General features: G+C 36.0%; 1 protein-coding gene across 1 annotated transcript in view; it reads right to left on the bottom strand.

Annotated features, from left to right (window-relative positions):
• The window catches only part of LOC145268751 (high affinity copper uptake protein 1-like), a 163,829-nt gene extending 152,707 nt beyond the window's left edge, over positions 1-11,122 (bottom strand). Inside the window, exon 1 of the mRNA XM_080124346.1 lies at positions 10,842-11,122. The gene's annotated coding sequence lies outside the window, so the exon portion shown is untranslated. The remainder of the gene's footprint in view (positions 1-10,841) is intronic.
• Positions 11,123-18,252: the final 7,130 nt, after the last annotated feature.

Below are 18,252 nucleotides of genomic sequence, written 5' to 3'. Positions count from 1 at the left end.
TGGCTATCAGCGACCTAGTTGATGACAATTATTGGCTATCAGCGACCTAGTTGATGACAATTATTGGCTATCAGCGACCTAGTTGATGACAATTATTGGCTATCAGCGACCTAGTTGATGACAATTATTGGCTATCAGCGACCTAGTTGATGACAATTATTGGCTATCAGCGACCTAGTTGATGACAATTATTGGCTATCAGCGACCTAGTTGATGACAATTATTGGCTATCAGCGACCTAGTTGATGACAATTATTGGCTATCAGCGACCTAGTTGATGACAATTATTGGCTATCAGCGACCTAGTTGATGACAATTATTGGCTATCAGCGACCTAGTTGATGACAATTATTGGATTTCAGCGACCTAGTTGATGACAATTATTGGCTATCAGCGACCTAGTTGATGACAATTATTGGCTATCAGCGACCTAGTTGATGACAATTATTGGCTATCAGCGACCTAGTTGATGACAATTATTGGCTATCAGCGACCTAGTTGATGACAATTATTGGCTATCAGCGACCTAGTTGATGACAATTATTGGCTATCAGCGACCTAGTTGATGACAATTATTGGCTATCAGCGACCTAGTTGATGACAATTATTGGCTATCAGCGACCTAGTTGATGACAATTATTGGCTATCAGCGACCTAGTTGATGACAATTATTGGCTATCAGCGACCTAGTTGATGACAATTATTGGCTATCAGCGACCTAGTTGATGACAATTATTGGCTATCAGCGACCTAGTTGATGACAATTATTGGCTATCAGCGACCTAGTTGATGACAATTATTGGCTATCAGCGACCTAGTTGATGACAATTATTAGCTATCAGCGACCTAGTTGATGACAATTATTGGCTATCAGCGACCTAGTTGATGACAATTATTGGCTATCAGCGACCTAGTTGATGACAATTATTGGCTATCAGCGACCTAGTTGATGACAATTATTGGCTATCAGCGACCTAGTTGATGACAATTATTGGCTATCAGCGACCTAGTTGATGACAATTATTGGCTATCAGCGACCTAGTTGATGACAATTATTGGCTATCAGCGACCTAGTTGATGACAATTATTGGCTATCAGCGACCTAGTTGATGACAATTATTGGCTATCAGCGACCTAGTTGATGACAATTATTGGCTATCAGCGACCTAGTTGATGACAATTATTGGCTATCAGCGACCTAGTTGATGACAATTATTGGCTATCAGCGACCTAGTTGATGACAATTATTGGCTATCAGCGACCTAGTTGATGACAATTATTGGCTATCAGCGACCTAGTTGATGACAATTATTGGCTATCAGCGACCTAGTTGATGACAATTATTGGCTATCAGCGACCTAGTTGATGACAATTATTGGCTATCAGCGACCTAGTTGATGACAATTATTGGCTATCAGCGACCTAGTTGATGACAATTATTGGCTATCAGCGACCTAGTTGATGACAATTATTGGCTATCAGCGACCTAGTTGATGACAATTATTGGCTATCAGCGACCTAGTTGATGACAATTATTGGCTATCAGCGACCTAGTTGATGACAATTATTGGCTATCAGCGACCTAGTTGATGACAATTATTGGCTATCAGCGACCTAGTTGATGACAATTATTGGCTATCAGCGACCTAGTTGATGACAATTATTGGCTATCAGCGACCTAGTTGATGACAATTATTGGCTATCAGCGACCTAGTTGATGACAATTATTGGCTATCAGCGACCTAGTTGATGACAATTATTGGCTATCAGCGACCTAGTTGATGACAATTATTGGCTATCAGCGACCTAGTTGATGACAATTATTGGCTATCAGCGACCTAGTTGATGACAATTATTGGCTATCAGCGACCTAGTTGATGACAATTATTGGCTATCAGCGACCTAGTTGATGACAATTATTGGCTATCAGCGACCTAGTTGATGACAATTATTGGCTATCAGCGACCTAGTTGATGACAATTTGCCAAGATCTGCCATTTCTCTGCACACAAGTTCTGGGGTGTGCATTGCCCATAGGTACCGTTGTGGTTTGACATATATGGACTCCACACCCATTTCTGTAGAATGAGCGCTGAAAGATTCCCTAGATACAGCGTTCTCAATGATATGCATCAACAGACCGAAGACATTCCTGGTTTCCCTGTTGATCCTTGAACGAGTTGGGCTTAACAGAGGGCAAACGACCCAATAGCGTTTCTATTTAAAAGGCAAGTTATTTGTAGAACTCCTTATCAGTGAAACAATTGGCAAGAAACCTTGGACATGCACCAGCATTAGCAAACAATCAAAATCTGTCGATCAACAAATTTGTGTTCAAACCAATTGTTGTGGAGATGAATGGAACAAAAGTCCATACCACAACTTTGGGTTGCTAATGACATACCACACCAGGAATCATCATAAATTGACTCCATTGCCAGTATTTGTGGAAAGGTCTTTTTTTTTAAGAAAATGTTGATAGAAATTCACCCAATAAATGTAACGGTGCCATTTATTTCTACAAATATTTTTTTTAATTTATTTTGGAGTTTGAGTATGATCAGGTGACCTGCCTTAGTAGGGTATTAATTTGCATATTATATGCTCCTGAATTGTCGCTTATGATTTCGTTCTATGAAGTGTGGGTAGACTGATGTTAGAGTGATGGCTAGTATTCACATAATGCAGAGAGCCATTAGTGGCGCTGTTGGACATAGCATTCATAGATAAAACAGCAGATTCGAGAACGTCTGTCCATTCATGGTTTTTGTCTGCATACAGAGCATTCTTCATCATGCGATGTTATCTCTCACTGTTTCCTAAGCTTTGTGGTTGCCAAGGGCAGTGAAGTTTTGGTTACAGAATTGTTTATAGACTTCTCCCGTGAAATGTGTGCCTTAGAACATACCATGCGTAGAATTTTTATGTATCAAACAAAAAACTGATACAATCCACAGCGGTGTCGATAGTTCAGTTTCTAGCACACGATACAGCTGTGAATTATTGACTGAAACTAATATCGTGAGTATGTATTGTTTCCCTTTTGAGTTAGGCATTGTAACAAAGTCTCTAAGGACAAGCTTGGAACCAAACCAATGGGTCAGTGGGTGAGTCTACAATAGTTCCCTTTATACTTTGCACACATGCCACAAAAATCGACATAGGTCTTGATGTCACAACTTGAATTTACACGAATAGGTGGAAAGAAGTTCTCACATAGAGGTGATACCTGAGTGGTTGTTGCCCTATTACTGTCTCATCATTAAAACGGAGGTGCTTGGTTCCAGAAAATATTTTTTTAAAAACCGTATCTCGGTGGTTGTCGGGATCAGTATGTTGTCTGCTGTAGTTGAGTGACTGAAGGCTGCTGATAATCATATACCAGGAATGGCCAGATAATATCCATGAATTACCTGCTGAGATATGATCATATTGGTCCTTCTGCAAAATGCAGTCAAATCTAGACTCCTGTTCAAAGGCATGCAAGTACTCATCCCGGATTCCATGAGGGAAGACATTCTATACCAGCTCCACCAAGCCCATCAAGGCATAGAGAAAACATGTCGACTTATGAGAGATGAGTAAATATTAATAAAAATATTAAAAGAATGTACAAGTCATGCACACTTTGCTAGGAACATCAAGATGTGCACAGGCATGAACCACTGCGCTCACATGATATTCCATCTCAGCCTTGGAAGTTTATTACATCAGATCTATCCGAGATTGATGGGCACCATCATTCCAAATCAGTGTGAACGGCTACTTAATAAATTCGTTTTATGTCTACCTAAGGTGGCCTGTTAAACGGGCAATCAAAGATAAGGTATTGCATGAAAGGAATAAATAAATAAACACTGTGGTTTGAATACTGAAAGAGAAGTTTATTTACATAGACACAAATAAAGCGCATTAACGTTCAGGAATCATCATGAATTAAATTGACTTCATTGCCAGTATTTGTGGAAAGGTCTTTTTTTTTTCTTTTACAAAGGAGTCACCACTTATCAAGGCCCTGAGGCCACTTGAGGATAAAGGTTATTAAGTGTACAGTAATCAATGGGATTATATCGTAGTAGTCGTTATTAATGGATATTTGGTAGATTAGATTAGTTAAGGGGCGGTTCATCAAGAATTTGTTTATGTTGGACTTGAAGACAACCAAGTTGTAGTCAGCTGGGAAGCAGGCAAATGGAAGAGAATTCCACAGGTGTGCGGTTTTATGGAATCTACGTTTTGATTTAGGCACAGTTAAAGAGTGGAGAAAGTTATTGACAATGGCTTCAGCTAGGTGGGTGGACCAGAGATTGGAGCTCAGACAAGCACTTGCCATGGAAATAACGATAAAACAAAGACAGGCTCGCAACGTCCCTTCTGTGGGAAACAGGTTGCAGGGAAGAGAAAAGGGCATCCCTCACTTACAAAGTCTATTTTCAAGGCAAGATAAGCTGCTTCTAGCAGCTCCTGCCCAGATGTGGCAACAATACTCCATCCCTGGACGTACTTGGCTTTTGTATAGAGAGAGAATTGCATCAGCAGTGAGATATCTCCTGGAGTGATAGAATGATCTCACCATTCTTCCAGCAACCTTGGCAACAGATTTGATGTACATGTTCCATTTCAGATCAGGAGTAACGGTCAAGCCCAGAAGCTTGTCAAAACATAAAGCTTCTCCAAGAAAGAGCCCTCCATTTCAATTGATGTCAGATGGGGATCAGAGCGTTGATGATGATAGGAGCTTGGTTTTAGATGCATTAAAAGTAACCAGCCACTTTTCCCCCTTGTACCACGCACTCAAGATCAAAGGAGAGTGTGTCTGCTTTTGATCTGCCAAGCCAGCAGAACACCCAATAAGACATTAGATGACAAACCAGTTGCATTTGGATCGAAAACATTAACTGATACACAAACCAGATACAGAGAAATTGAACAAGAGATGTTGGCAGTTGTGTATGGTATTCAATGATACCACATCTACCTCTATGGGAAAGCTTTTTCCATTATCACAGACCATAAGCCACTGGTTACAATACATGCTAAACCATTGCATTCAGCACCACACTGGAGGGCTACCTATACATAAATATATACAGACCACGTAATGAAATGATCCTTGCTGACACCCAAAGTTGATTGCCCAACTCTGAAAACAAGAAACCAATTGAGCTAGATGAGATGGTGGATAGCATAAACACTGATGTGCTCAAGCATCAACTTCTCATTGCAAAAGCAGAAAATGCTCTTAAAAAAAAAACAAAAAAAAAACAGCAAAGGACTCAACCATGATTGTTGTTAACGAAACCATATAGCAAGTATGGCCAGATAATATTCGTGAATTACCTGCTTTTGGCCTACCAAGCCAGCAGGACATCCAATGAAATTTTGTGATACTCGCATATTGGTTTCAAAAAGTTTTAATTTATTTTCATTTTCCTCCCCATTACGAGATGGCAATTTTAATATTTCCAATGTCTTTTCATAAAGAAAACTGATGTATCAAATAATTGCTGAAAATTTAAAAATTCTCTTATTTTGCGGATCAAATTATTCGAAAAAGCATTATACAAGTTTTAGTCGTTTAAGTACTTTACTGCAATATAAAATCAACAGTGTTCATTTATATAAAAAAAAAAAAACATTTGGGTTCGATTGTAGAATAGGACTCTTGAAAAATCTCAACTTTTTGTACAAATTTGTCTTAAAGGAATGGGTACCCAGAAAAGGTCAGTTCTTATGGAGTCAGTCCTACGTATAGACAGAGAATTGCAAGCCAATTCCAGAAATGGCCAAAGCAGATGAGTTTATGATTTGAAGACACATTCTTCTCTTAAAACTTTTCATCAAAGGATTAGTGTTAAAAACCAAGGAGGTTGGTTTTTAACACTAATCCTTCGCATACATAGTATCGTCTGTCCTTTTACATTTTTTTTTTTTTTTTGCGGCTTTCAACCATTTTTGGGACTGACTTGATATTCTCTATCGATATTCAGAACTGATTCCATAAAAAGGACTTCCTCTGGATGCTCATTTTTTTTTTTTTTTTTTTCCAAAGATTTTTTCACTAGTTGGTTGGTTGGTTGGTTGGTTGTTTTACGGCATATCAACCCTTTTCAGGTTATTTAATGTAGAATCCAGTGATTTTGAAGAACTATAGAGTATATTTGTTTTTTTTAAGTCGGTTTCTATTTAATCCATAGTTGGGACCCTAACAGGTACTACCAGTCCGGGTCAGAGTGGACCTGAGAGCAATGGCAATTAAAGGGTGGCCCTAACACTCCCCAAAACCTGCAAGCTGGAGCCTCACCATCGAATATAGTTTAAGGTCATATCCAGGACCTTTTTTCACTGACAGGCAATTTTGTATGAGCGTTATAAAAAAAAGATAAATAAACAACTAATCTAGCTATGTCATGATTATCTTTGTTTTTACATTTTTTAAATTATATAAATGTTTAGCTTTATGTTTATTATTGTTTATAATTTTAGGTTTTGAATAATTTTGATGCAAGTCTAATCTAAACAAGTTCAAATTTACCGAATTTCCATTTACTAACAATTACTATATTGTCCAATTTCTACTGTACACTCTTTAACCCTTATCCTCGAGTGGCCTCGATAAGTGGTGATTGCCTATGTGTAAAAAAAAAAAAAAAAAAAAAAAAAACAACAAGGCCTCCAGCAATTAAAAGACTGAAGATTTTCAAGATTTAAATTAAAAAATAAGTTACGATTTTATTCCAGCAGAAAAAATACAGGGATACAGCCACATTCCCACCCTCCAGCCCACAAAAAATAGATTCTACTGTTTTTAGGCAATTACATGTGAAAACCTGAAAAATTTGGCAAAAAAACAAATATTTTAGAATTTAGAGTGGGGATCAGTTTCGCATATAAATTTAAGTTAAAACGATCACCCATGTTTGGGCTATTCTAGTGTTTTAGGGCAGTTAACCTTTTTTTTTTCGAAAAAGCAAAAAAAAAAAAAAAAATTGGCTATGAAGATATATGCTGAATTTTTTTTTTTTAGAAAATTGTGCATGGTTTTACAACTGGGACATACGGTTAGTGAAAAAAAAAATGAAACTTACCACCCTAAAAAGTTAGAACAGCTTGGAAATAAGAAATCATTTTACGTTAAATTTATATAGAAAAGTGATCCCTTCCACACTCTAAATTCTAAAATTTGTTTCGATGCATCCCTATATGTATATCTTTTTTCTTTTTGTCTTTTTTTTTGGTGAATTATTATCAAGTGGACATTAATCTACCAGATTACAAAAAAAAAAAAAATTCAACATTTGTAAGGGTGCTCAGTTTCTAATAAGTTTTATTAAATGGATCCCTCATATTGGAACCAGTTGACGAGAACACGCACACACTCCTATATAAAAGATTTTTCATTTATTAATCTAAGGGCAATAATATTAAAACCTTTATTATCCAATGTATTCTGTATAGTTTTCACTGGTCGCTGTGTTTGTTTTCGCGCAAACATGGTAACTAGTGAAGACAACACTGAATACATTGGATAATAAAGGTCTTAATATTATTGCCCTTAATAAATGAAAAATATTGGTACTCATCATACACTTATTGATCCGTGCTGAAATAATAACGTTATTATTTAAAAAGCCATTCTTAACATGGAGAGGGTGTTTTGTACCTATTTTATACTTTAACCTTACAATTGAATAAAAAAAAATATCAAAAAACTTTAATTAAACTTGGAAATACAATTTAAAAAATAGCGCGGATCAGTAAGTGCACTAGCACCAAAATCTTTTATATAAGAGGAGTGTGCGTGTTCTCATCGACTGGTTCCAATATAGGGGATCGGCTTGATAAAACGTATTAGAAACTAAGCACCCCCTTACAAATATTGAAATTTTTGGGTTTGTATTACTGTACACAGATTCGAAAAAGTTTAAAAAAATATATATAACAAATAAATGTTATCAAAGGCAAGATAAATTACTTTTCTACCAAACTGGATATAATTTTCGTGTTTTTATTCAATTTAACTTGTTTATTCAGCTCGAAAAGCATACAGTGTTTACCGATGTATTGGAAAATTCATAATGGCGCCCGACTCTCTCTTTAACACGGTAAGTTCAGGAAAAGGGGTTATAAATAATAAACTAGACAAAATACTATTTAAAAAAACCCACCGAATATATGTCAAGTTATGTCACGGTAACATATATTGAGCGAATTTCTAACAGTAATTCCACCCGCTCTCTTTCGAAGCTTATAACTGTTATAAGCTTCGAAAGAGAGCGGGTGGAATTATTCAATAGTTTTCACGAAATTTCTGACACTGCTAGTTCTTCTGCAGTTTAATTAACCGTTTTTCTATAAGTAACGCGTCGACATTTACCGAGTAGAATACTGTTTAACATTTCACAGAAATTCCGTGTTTACATTTGGGTGAGGTGGGGGGGGGCGTGTGTGTTTGGCGTTTTTTCGTTATTGGAAAACAAGATGGCCGCCATTAAAAATGATAGAGATTACGTTGGATGCTGAATGTCTTAAATACGGATAAGTACGTGTTTGCGCAAAAAATAAATGAGATATTCGTCCTCCAGCGTACCCGAAAATCTTTAAAAGTGGACAAATTAAAGGTGAATACCGAGGGGTCTGTAAACTAAAAATTTACCGATACTTCTACAGAATTTGAACCGATTTGTTTGTTTTGTTTTTTTATTTATATATGCCAACTAAAATTTTAGGTTTAGGTAGAGAAAAGTTGGTTGGATTCCATTCAAATTATGCAGGAAACACGATACAATTTAAAGACAGTGTTTTTAAAAACGTGGGCGACTGGGCGACATAGGTGAATTTTAAATTAAAACTGCATATGAAACGAGTTGTTATTTGTCGTTGTTTTGTTAATTTACCATTCGATTTCGTAATTGTTTGAGGGTAACGACTTTTAGGGGTCAAATGAACATAGTAGCAAGAATCGAACGTACTGTACATGCATTGTATTCGATGAAATACTGAAATAAAAGTTCATGTTATCAATTCTAATTAATAATAATTAAAAAATAATTCCTCAATGACTATCGTTGCATTTTCATTTTTTGGGTGCTAATGCAGCGAGTGATCCGCGCTATTTTTTAATTCGTATTTCCACGTTTAATTAAAGTTTGATGGGTTTTTTTTTTTATTCAATTGGTAGGTTAAAGTACAGAATAGGTATAAAACACCATCCCCATGTTAAGAATGGCTTTTTAAATGAAAACATTATTTCAGCACGGATCACTCTCTGTACGAGTACCAAAATTCGTCTCAGCTTTTTTTTTTGTTCTTGTTTTGATTTAATAAAGATATCGTTAGTAGTAGCGTCCTAAATTATGAGATGAAAAAAAAATGAATTTCTTAGTAAAATAGAGTTGTCTCCCTCTGCACAGTGACCTTGTATAAAAAAGCGCCAAAAAGATTAAATTTCGGCCGATGTAACACCCAACCTTCTTCAGGTACCCCTTGTGGGTTTGTATTACTGTACACATAGATTCGAAAAAGTTGTCAAAAGATAAATATATAACAAATAAATGGTATCAAAGGCAAGATAAGTTACTTTTCTACCTAACTGGATATATTTTTCGTGTTTTTATTCGATGTAACATGTTTATTCAGCTCGAAAAGCATACAGTGTTTACCGATGTATTGGAAAATTCAAAATGGCGCCCGGCCGCCCGACACTCTCTTTAACACGGTAAGTTCAGGAAAAGATGTTATAAATAATAAACTAGACAAAATACTGTTAGAAATTCGCTCGATATATGTTACCGTGACATAAGTTGACATATATTCGGTGTTTTTTAAATAGTATTTTATCTAGTTTATTATTTATAACACCTTTTCCCAAGCTTACCATGTTAAAGAGGGTGTCGGACGCCATTTTGAATTTTCCAATACATCGGTAAACACTGCATGTTTTTCGAGCTGAATAAACATGTTACATTGAATAAAAACAAAAAAAATGTATCCAGTTTGGTAGAAAAGTAACTTATCTTGCCTTTGATAATATTTATTTCTAATATATTTGTTTTTTGACAACTTTTTCGAATCTATGTGTACAGTAATACAAACCCCAATCCCCATCTAAAAAAATTCTAGGTGCTAATGCAGAGAGTGATCCGCGTTATTTTTTAACTCGTATTTCCACGTTTAATTAATTTTTATTTATTTTATTTTTTTATTCAATTGTAAGGTTAAAGTACAGAATAGGTACAAAACACCCTCCCCGTGTTAAGAATGGCTTTTTAAATGAAAACATTATTTCAGCACGGACGGACCACTCTGCATGAGTACCAAATTCTGAAATGTATTATTGCTTTGTTATTGTGTGTGTGTGTGTGTGTGTGTGTGTGTGTGTGTGTGTGTGTGTGTGTGTGTCGACGTGGTTTCTTGTAGCTTTTTGTGTCTTGGACTACAAAATTCTAAGAATGGTCAACATTAAACTAAATATCTACATTATATCTATTAAAAAAAAAATAATATTTTTCATGATGGTTCCTTGCTCCTTCCTTGACACAAAACATACAAACAAACCACGTCAAAAAATACAAAAACAAGTCAAATGTTCGTGTGACTAAAAAATAAAAAAAATAAATAAAAAGCAGCACTACTGTACGTACTGTTAATAAATCAGTAAACGTTTCTTTCGTTTTCTGTTTCAGTAACACTAGTTTCATTTTGTGTGGTCGCCTTTCAACTGTTCTAATTCCATACCGTATTTTACCGACCCAACTACGGTGGGGGGGGGGGGGTTCATCTCTATAAGCACCAACAATTTTAAAACATTTTTAAAAAGGAATATTTAAAATTGCTTTTACCTCTTGTGGAAAAAAGTTCCGGAATGATGTAGAAAAACCAGTTCTGGTTCCTTTTAAATAGTTCCTTGATTGTGGAGAAATTATTTTTTTTAAAATAGTAATTATAGTATTTTTTTTTTTTTTTTTTTTTTATGAATGAAATACGAGAAATTAATACAGATAGATTAAATTAAATGAATTAAATCTAGAATCGTAGGAATTAAATAAAAGATATATTGTTCGTTGTTTGTTAATTTTTTACTTTTGTCAGAAACATTTTCTAAAAAAAAAAAAAAAAACAGATGGTAAAATGATTGGTAGAAGAATTTATGAATGACAGAAAAATACTATCGTTTTAACAATCTTCATCAATAAAAAAATATTTAAATTTTGTCAGTCTTAAAAAGTCTATAAAACTAAAAAAAATAAACGCCTACTATTAATAATTTATATGTATTTATATTTGTATTTGTATCTTCGCATAAAATATTTATATATATCGCCGCCTCTTGAGAAGACGTCCAAGTTCTGAACGAAAGGTTTCTCCTTCTGCGTGAATCTTGTGAAAACTCTCTCTTATCTCACTCACTCACTCTACACGTAAGCTTCTATAAGAGGGTGAAAGAGAAAGTAAAGAGTGGTGTGAGGAGAATATCTGAAAGCCAGGAGGGGGAAATCAGTATGCATTCTACATACAGAGGGAGCAAGTTATGGTTACACGATTCAAGGGAGATAACTCCAATGGACTAAAGAAGAGAAATAAGAGATATATAGAGAAATTAGCGTAGAGAAAGAAAGAAAGAAAGAAAGAAATTCTGCCTCGTGTCTCAGATATTAATAGCTATTTTTTTTTCTCTTAGTGGATAAAGGTCACATCAATTTTTTTTTTGTGGTGGTGGGGGGGGGGGCGATTCTGGTTCTCTATGACAAGGGCGCATGGGAAATGAATGGGGCACGTTTTACTATCGACAACAAACCGAAAAAGTTGTCAAAAAACAAATATACAAAAAATAAATGTTACCAAAGCCAAGATAAGTTATTTTTCTAACTGGATAAGTTTTTTTGTTGTTTTAATTTCAATTAAAGTGGTTATTAAGTTTAAAATGCAAATACTGCTGAACCACAACAAAGATGGCACACATGGAATTGTTACCATTGTAGTTTTGAGAATCGCTCAAAACGTGAAAATAAAAGAAAATGTTGATAGAAATTCACCCAATAAATGTAACGGTGACAATATTTATTTTTTTTTAATTTATTTTGGAGTTTTGAGTATGATAAATAAGGTGACCTGCCTTAGTAGGGTATTAATTTGCATATTATATGCTCCTGAATTGTCACTTATGATTTCGTTCTATGAAGTGTGGGTAGACTGATGTTAGAGTGATGGCTAGTATTCACATAATGCAGAGAGCCATTAGTGGCGCTGTTGGACATGGCATTCATAGATAAAACAGCAGATTCGAGAACGTCTGTCCATTCATGGTTTTTGTCTGCATACAGAGCATTCTTCATCATGCGATGTTATCTCTTACTGTTTCCTAAGCTTTGTGGTTGCCAAGGGCAGTGAAGTTTTGGTTACAGAATTGTTGATAGTCTTCTCCCGTGAAATGTGTGCCTTAGAACATACCATGCGTAGAATTTTTATGTATCAAACAAAAAACTGATACAATCCACAGCGGTGTCGATAGTTCAGTTTCTAGCACACGATACAGCTGTGAATTATTGACTGAAACTAATATCGTGAGTATGTATTGTTTCCCTTTTGAGTTAGGCATTGTAACAAAGTCTCTAAGGACAAGCTTGGAACCAAACCAATGGGTCAGTGGGTGAGTCTACAATAGTTCCCTTTATACTTTGCACACATGCCACAAAAATCGACATAGGTCTTGATGTCACAGAACTTGAATTTACACGAATAGGTGGAAAGAAGTTCTCACATAGAGGTGATACCTGAGTGGTTGTTGCCCTATTACTGTCTCATCATTAAAACGGAGGTGCTTGGTTCCAGAAAATATTTTTTTAAAAACCGTATCTCGGTGGTTGTCGGGATCAGTATGTTGTCTGCTGGAGTTGAGTGACTGAAGGCTGCTGATAATCATATACCAGGAATGGCCAGATAATATCCATGAATTACCTGCTGAGATATGATCATATTGGTCCTTCTGCAAAATGCAGTCAAATCTTGACTCCTGTTCAAAGGCATGCAAGTACTCATCCCGGATTCCATGAGGGAAGACATTCTATACCAGCTCCACCAAGCCCATCAAGGCATAGAGAAAACATGTCGACTTATGAGAGATGAGTAAATATTAACAAAAATATTAAAAGAATGTACAAGTCATGCACACTTTGCTAGGAACATCAAGATGTGCACAGGCATGAACCACTGCGCTCACATGATATTTCATCTCAGCCTTGGAAGTTCATTATATCAGATCTATCCGAGATTGATGGGCAGCAATTCCTGCTCACTGCCGACAAGTACTCAAAGTACCTGATCGTCAATGAAATGCAAACATTAATAACCAACAAAGCAGTTGCAGATAAAATGAAATATTATACCTTGTTTTTGGTCGTTCAAACCAAATCATGATGGACAATGGTCCACAGTACTCTAGACAGGCTTTCCAAAGCTTCATATTCTCCTGGGGAATCAGATTAGAAGCTCACCTCACTACACCAGAATGGCTTTATAGACACGTGAGACATTAAATCAACAATAAAAAAAAATGCAAAAAGAGAGAAAACTGACATCCAACTTGCTCTGCTACAGACTAGAGCAATATCAATAAACAGCAAATTACAATCTTCAGATGAAGTACTTTATGAAAGACCTGTACCAATCACCTTACCCAGCCGATCAGAACCAGGAATGGGAGAACACCACAGACAGTTACATGATGGATCAACAGACATGAAAACCCATCATGACCATTATAATGGAACCAGAAAATTACCACCATTATTCCCAAATCAGTGTGAACGGTTACTTAATAAATTCGTGATATGTCCTACCTAAATTGGTGTGTTATACGGAAAATCAAATTCCGTGAAAGGAATAAATAAATATACCCTGTGGTTTGAATACTGAAAGAGAAGCTTATTTACGTATTTACATAGACACAAATTAAGTGTGTTAATGTTCAGGGAGAAGTCTGTGTTCTAAAAGTCCAGTGAATCCGGTGACTCGGTTCCTTATGTAGAATGTTCCAGGTTGGTTACCTATCTCCATATAACACCTCTCCCCAAGCCAATTTCTCCTTGGAGAATTGTGCTTAATACCGTTTGTTTTTAGGTCTGAGGTTCAGTCGGTGAACTTTTCTTTTCACCTTTGTACTTTTTCTCCTCAACACCGTTTGAGGTAGTGGAGCTGGTGGTGAAACTGGTACTCTCTGACCTGGAGTAGAAGATACTACTTTCAGAGTAGATTATGCTATGGGTAGAGGAATATTAAGAGTCATCAGTGTGTCGAGGTCTTAGCTGATTCATATGCCTGCGACAGTCAAATTTACTACTTCTTACCGAATATAGCATGTGCCCAATTCTTATCATAATCATCCCCTCCTCCCAAAAGCTTTTCCCAGTCCTATACTTCAAGAAGAATATTTTGTCACCAGGTTTGTAGAACCTTGTCGATTTTCTCTCATTGCTGATGTCTTGGTTGCTGTTGGTAAAATCGTGTCAAATACGGATCTGATTTTCAGCTGGTGACAAACTGGCATTCGTGTTTGGGTTAGGAGTGATTCTGTATACAGACAAAAAATTTTATAAACTCTTCTCATTTTTGTTTTATTTTACTTCAGTCGAAGTTCTCAGAAATCAAGAGGCCCACAACCTGGGGCTAACACTTGAAGTCTGTATGAGATACATAGATATTCAAATGTTCCATTTAAGTTCTTTATTTCTCAAACAAGTTGAGAACATAATTTTTCCTCTCCCCAATTAACCATTTTCATATATTGTATTATATCTTTTATTTTGGTCTCTTGGTCTTACTGAATTCCAGGACAAGAATTTATCTAGTCTGGTGGAGTATCCAGTTTCGTGCTGTTACTTGAGGGAACATCACTTGGAGATGGGTTAACCATAGCAAGGAGATCTTATTTGGGCAGCGAATACTATGTGATTTTGAATATTTGGTCAGAGTTTACTTCTATGGAAAAAGTATCCTCATGCCAGATTATTCTGACAAACCCCTGTACAGAGAGATCTTAGACACTCGAGGACAGTGTCTAGCAGGCATTATCAGTGTCCATGCCTTGGTGTTACCTTAAAGCTCTTTTGAACGTGTCAGCAAATTTCTCTGCAAGGCCGTTAGACCTTGGATGGTATATTTCAGTTGTTAAATGTTCAATGGAAAGGGCTTGCAGAATTTTTTAAACTCTTTGCTGGTAAATTAGGTGCCGTTGTCACTGACAATAGTTTTAGGTACTCCAAAACGATTGAAGAGACGTCTTAATGCATCTATAGTACTAGTCAATGTCGGATGTTTACACTTAAACACTTCCAGCCATTTTGTAAAGCTGTCGACAACCACTAAGAAATAATGTCCATTCAATGACCTGCACAGTCAATGTGTAACCGCATCCGTCTTCGGCCATGGTTGTATCTGTACAAGTGGTGCCTTTGCTGCTAGCTGACACCCTTGACACTCTCTTACCATTTTTTTTTTATGTTTCGGTCCATATTAGCCAATATGTATATTTGTGCATCAAGGCCTTTATTCTGGACATGCCTGGATGACCGCTATGAAATTCTTTTAGCATTCTCTTTTGCAGTGTGATCAGTATGACGACTCTACATACAATAAAGTCTGTGAGCAAATCGAAAATGGCGAAATTTTTTAGTCTTTCTTTGACTTGTCATTTAGCTGCACCTGGTTTTTCGTTCTTACAATGAATTCATTTGTTTCTGCTGCCTTATTGATGTCATCTAGAGTCACTGGTAACTCTCAAACCGTGTTGCACAACAGTCTAGAGAGTTCATTTTCCTCTCTAAAGGTTCTGCACACTTTTGAATCAATCTGGATAGTCCATCTGCATGTCCAATATTTTTGGATGAAATGTACTCGATTTTAAAATTATAATTCAGCAGAATTATGCTCCATCGTTGAAGTCTGTTTGCAGTGTGAGTGGGTATGCCTTTTTTAGATCCAAAAAATAGTCAACAACGGCTTGTGGTCAGTCTGCAACGTAAAAATCCTGCCATGAATAAATCTATGGAATTTTTTAATTGCATAAATTATTGCCAAACTTTCTTTTTCAATTTGAGAATAGTTTCTCTCTGCAGGCTAAAGTGATCTAGAAGCATGAACTATTGACTTTGTTGATCCATCTTCCAGTCTATGGAGAAGTACTGCTTCTATACCGTAATCACTTGCATCTGATGCCACAATCAATTCCTTCTGTGGATTGAAGCGTGCCAGTGCTAAATCAGATAGCAGACATTTCTTAATTTTTTCGAATGCACTTTGGCACTCCTTTGACCAAATCCACTTTCGTCCTTTTTTTAATAATTCGTTCAATGGTGCTCTCAACTTATGCATTTTTGGGATATAGATAGCATAACATTGTGCTAAACCCCAAAAAGATTGTAACTGGGCAACATTGCTAGATGCTGGCATCCTCTCAATGGTTTCTGTTTTCTGAGGATCCGGTCTTTTGCCTTGGCTGTCAATGATTTGACCCAAATATTGTATCTGTTTTTAAAAATATTCACATTTTTCAGCACTCAATTTGAAACCAAATTCCTCAATTCTTTGGAAAACTGTTCTGATATGCTCCTTATGTTCTTGCACATTTCTACTCTTTACAAGAATGTCATCCAAATATGCGATTGCAAACCTAAATCGGCAAGCATTGTGTCCATTATTTGCTGAAACAACACTGGAGCTACTTTCAAACCAAAAGGGAGCCTTTTGAGTCTGAGGAGTCCTAAATGGGTATTGATACACAAATATTTCGAACATTCTTCACTGACTTTTACCTGAAGGTAAGCCTCAGGTAAATCAATTTTGGAGAAATTTTTCCTTCCATTCAGCTTTGTAAAAATGTCTTCAGGGGATGGGAGTGGATAACTATGATCCATAAGACAGTCATTGAGGCCTGTAGAAAAATCGGCACATACCTGAATCCTATTATTTTTCTTTTTATAACGTACAGTGGGGCTTGCCCACTCAGAATAGTCAACTTTTTCGACTACATTATTTTCCTGCAGTATCTGCAGTTCAATTTCAATATCTTCTTTTGAAGAAAAAGGCACGTTTCTTTTTTGCTTAAAAACAGGTTTCACATTTTGTTTTAGTTCAAAATTCACTTCAGTCTTAGTACACATACATAACCCCTCAGAAAAAACCTTGCGGAATTCACTTTTTAAGACCGTAAGAAAATCCTCATTTTGTTTGGAAATTTTCTTTTCAGCTACACTCACACTGTTACAAAATGAATTTATGGGTAGCTTCCATAAATCAAACAAAACGATCCAATCAATTCCAAAAAGGCAATAATTTATACCTGGAATAACTGACACTTTTGTAAAAAAAAGTTTTTACTCCAAGTGATACGTTGCAATTAAATTCTCCCATGAATTTTAATCTCTTGCCGGATACTCCTTTGGCAATTTTAAATATTTTTTCTAGTTTTGGACACCCAATCCTCTTCGAGATCATTTTGTCGATAATTGAAATATCGCTACCTGTATCCAAAAAGTAGTTTCATTATGCGACCATTTTTTTGGTTTTGACAAATTTTCTTTTACCTCCTTGTCTCACTTCTTCTTTTAAGAGCACCACATTTACTTTAGACTTAAATTTTTGTCTTTATTTTGTTTAGTTCGGCACCGGGAGGCTTGGTGTCCGACTAAACCACATTTGGCACAAGGTTGGTCTTTAAAAAGGGCAATTTATTTTTAAGTGCGAACCCGCACAGCTCTAACATTCAAAACTTCTTCCTTTGTTCTTGGGAAATGTTTTTGTTTTACCATTAGGACGTGGGATGTAGTTTTTCCTTCTATCCTATCACTTTTCACATTTATCCATTTCTAACATTCTTCTGTCACTTTTTGCAAGTTAATTTCTGGATCTTGCTCCATAATCGATAAAATCCTTGACCTTAAATCCTTGTCCTTTGGTGCTGTCAGTCCCTGAACAAATATATAACACTTAAACATGTCAACTGACAAATTTTTTAATTTAAATAGTTCACACTGGGTGTTGACTTTACCCGAATATGTGACAATATCATCAGTCTCTTCTTTTTGCATGTTCAAGCACTTATACCTTGCATGAAAAATGCTGTCTGTTTCATCAAATATCGAGTACAAAATTCGAACAGTTTCTGAAAAAGAAATATCTTCCGGTTTCTTTGGTACAATCAAATTCGTAAATTTTGTGTTTTCCTTCGTACCCAATTTCTGAAGTAGGAATGTGATC

Source organism: Euprymna scolopes, chromosome 44 (assembly GCF_053919585.1).
Source record: "Euprymna scolopes isolate OS-2025 chromosome 44, ASM5391958v1, whole genome shotgun sequence".
Lineage (NCBI taxonomy): Eukaryota > Metazoa > Mollusca > Cephalopoda > Sepiida > Sepiolidae > Euprymna > Euprymna scolopes.
The sequence above is the reverse complement of the archived record's forward strand: the minus strand, read 5'-3'. Positions and strand labels throughout refer to the sequence as shown.